General features: G+C 35.5%; 1 long non-coding RNA gene across 1 annotated transcript; it reads right to left on the bottom strand.

Moving 5' to 3' along the window:
- Positions 1-419: 419 nt before the first annotated feature.
- On the bottom strand, positions 420-1,342 carry LOC110675705. The gene is made up of 3 exons (XR_002499729.1): positions 927-1,342; positions 615-859; positions 420-547 (listed from the first exon to the last, which is right to left on the bottom strand). It is a non-coding gene; the product is annotated as an uncharacterized LOC110675705 (long non-coding RNA).
- Positions 1,343-3,367: the final 2,025 nt, after the last annotated feature.

Genomic DNA, 3,367 nt, shown 5'->3' on the forward strand with positions numbered 1-3,367 from the left:
CAACCATTTGCAACAATATCTGAACAGCTTCGTATAACACCCAAAATAACAATAAGCCTACCGTACCATGAACGGTTTTGATAATCTGATAAATTGTAATTGGCAAAAGTACAATGTGGGGAATAGGCGGTTAAGTTATGTAACCATAAAAATATGGCGATTTTCGCGAACAATTTTTTTTCATTTACAATTTGCCAAACAGTAGATAAACTATCCATTTTTTCCCAGTTTTTGTCCAATTCACTATTAAGCAAACTGTTCAAGAATAGTTGAAGTATAAAATTGAAACAAAATGAACACATTATCTGTAATTGTTGGTTTACGATGCGTTATGGTTCTTTTACTATTAACTGTATTATTGTGTTATGTTTATACAATAAATGAAGAAAATATGAATAAATTGAGAACTTTATTTTTATTTGGATAAATAAGCATACACTTCGTTTTAATTGTGGGTAGTTTTTATTAATATACACTGAATTTTTATAGGAGGTGTGTTGCGGCTTGGATTTGTGTCTGCTTCACGTCGCCAAGCGGAATGCAGGACCTGTCGTATAGGAGAAAACCAAATAGTTTAGACAACTTACAGTTCATTAGGAATTTTCTGTACTTACATATCTTAACATCATCCGGATTGAAATTTTGATTCGCTCTCATCTAAGTCCTGGCAATCGGACATGATTGCCCATTTTCAGAAGCGGTCATGTGCTGCTTCTTGAAATAATAAGCTTTCTCGTCAGCTACGAACAGGATGAGTGCTACATTCTCAGCGGCTTTCCGTATATCTCCTGCCTGGTTGTTGAAGTTGAACCTATTTGATACCACATGCGGGACAGCTCCAACGGGAAGCTTGCGCAATCTATTGCCGGGTAACAGGATAAGTTAATATTTACACATATATATTTTTTAATTGAAAACATATTTACCTCGGAACATAGAACTCCAAATCGCTAGTGCAGCTTATATTTAGCTGTAACGGGAAGTTTTCTTCGGTGCGGGATGACTTTTTTCGCAACAAAATTTTCATTTTTTTTCTCGCTGGATGACCAAAATAAACACGGCACGTTTAAAAAAACTTACACAATGAAGCAACAATGTAACTTTCAAATAAAGTTTTATATTTACAAATATTTTAACTAAAAGAGTGTCCAAACATCATCAAACTAACACAAAAAATGCTTTTATTTAAATTCGTTTGCTTGGGGAGTTTAGAAAAATGTTCTGCGAGATGAAAAAATAAATGTGAATGCCCTTTGAAACAAACAGTCATGCTCTCGGTCATACCAAAGTCTGTTTTAGCGTGTGCAGAGAAACGTTGGGAAGTTAGGAATTCGGAAAATGTGCCCAGTAAAGTTTGCTCACAAATACCGATGTGCTTCACTGTTTGGTAAACTGTTACAAATCAGTAATATATGGTAAAATGAGTATGTGTAAGTATGTTGTGCAAATATGAAACAAAACTATTTGCAAGAAGGTGATGTTACGTTGTTACCATTTCTCACCAATTGGCACCTTCATATTGTTCAACAATATGTGAATACTACGAGACAATGTTACATTTCAGTGTGAATTACTCAAACCGTTTTTATTCTCCAAAGTTTTAGTTTTTAAATTGTTCAACATGAAAGCAACTGTTCGTGATACATTTACCTTTATGGTTAAAGTATATTTACTGTATGGAACAAATGACGAATTGTATTTATCTATGCGGGTTCTGTGAACGATTTTTCAAGCGTACGGTTCGACCTTTTTTTTGTAATAACTTTCTTTTATACTATTTTCGGCCTTGAGTGGAAAATTCAACCCGGAGATACTACACTTGTATCCTGTTTTTCCATACAAAATTAGCAACTTTGACTGTATTACATTTTAGTCGGAATTGCAATGAACTAAGTATGACGAACTACAAATAACCGGTTTATTTTATAGTGAACTTCTCACATTTCAATCATTATTGAAGGTTTTCAGAGGTTTGCTTGAAGATAGAAAATAGGAAACAGAGAGATTTGTTTAATATGATTACAAACGGTAAGGAGCCGGATCCTATTCTTGGAACTTTAAATTCGCTTCGGAAGATTTTTTTTTTGAAAGCTACTGAGCTCATATTTGGCCACAACTAAAGCTCATATTTGCGTTGCCCCATGCCAAAGGGGTTCGGGCCCATTCACAAATTTCATAACGCTGAAGGGGGTGGGTGGGTGTCCTCGTTATGTTACGGCTTATACAAAATTTGGATAATATTCATACAAAACGCGTTATGAGGGGGTGGGTGGGTGTCGAAAATAACCATTTTTGGCGTTATGAAATTTGTGAACAAACCCTTCATTAAAGTGCTCAAGTGGTATGTTCCGCAAATTTACGTAACTTCTGAATGTGAACAAATTTGTTGAACAAATCAACCACCCAAAACATACCGTTTTTGAATTAGGTAAAAAATCTCTCGGTTGCTTTTGTCTTTGATCAACCCTCTGGAACTTTTTGGTAAACGACTGCAATGCAATATAAGGAATTCGCTATAGATAAAGCTGCAGGTGATTGTTAGTTCGTCATTCAAATTTCAGTCAATTCGAACTACGGCATGCATGCGGCAACAATTTTCAATCCATGCAGTCATTCAGCCTTGAAATTTGTGATGTCGAAACGCCTTCACTTCCCGGACACTAGTGTACAGTATTTGAAAATTTCCCCGACGAAAGGGCCACTTGGCGACATGGATCGGTAGTTCTTCATTTGCAACACGTCCGGATTTCTCTTCCACTCGAACACAATTGTTCTTGGCCCTTGCTGCTTGCATCATTTTATACCCGTAAACAAGATTTTTTTTTTAATTTCCTTGGTTACGATATTTACATGGAGACAACAGCGAAAATTTTCATTGCATCTACACAGGTCACCCAGTAATCAACGATAAGATTAACGATGTTCGTTAATGTTAATTCAACGCAATCCGTTGCACTGAAATGAATTTTATTGTAGAAACTACTGAATCCATGGTAAAATTAAGAACTGCACCAACGATTTTCAACCGACTACATTAATCTGTTAACTCTACCAAAACATGGACAACATCACTACACAAGAAAATTAATTCTATTTATTTAACCACAGTTGTAGTATTTATGACTAGAAACATTCTAGATTTAACATGTTTGGCATTATACTTTTGACCACACTGTGTTGTACGGTGGGTGTCACGAATCGAAATACAATGCTGTGCAGTCGAAGTTACTATAGACATAGTCACATTTACTGCACTACTCAGTGATTTTCACCAGATTATAGTAAACTTAACAGATTTTTGTAGTCGGTTGAAAATCGTTGGTGCAGTTCTTAAATCTACCATGAATTCGGTAGATTATACAACAAA

This window comes from Aedes aegypti, chromosome 2, assembly GCF_002204515.2.
Source record: "Aedes aegypti strain LVP_AGWG chromosome 2, AaegL5.0 Primary Assembly, whole genome shotgun sequence".
In the NCBI taxonomy this organism is placed as follows: Eukaryota; Metazoa; Arthropoda; class Insecta; order Diptera; family Culicidae; genus Aedes; species Aedes aegypti.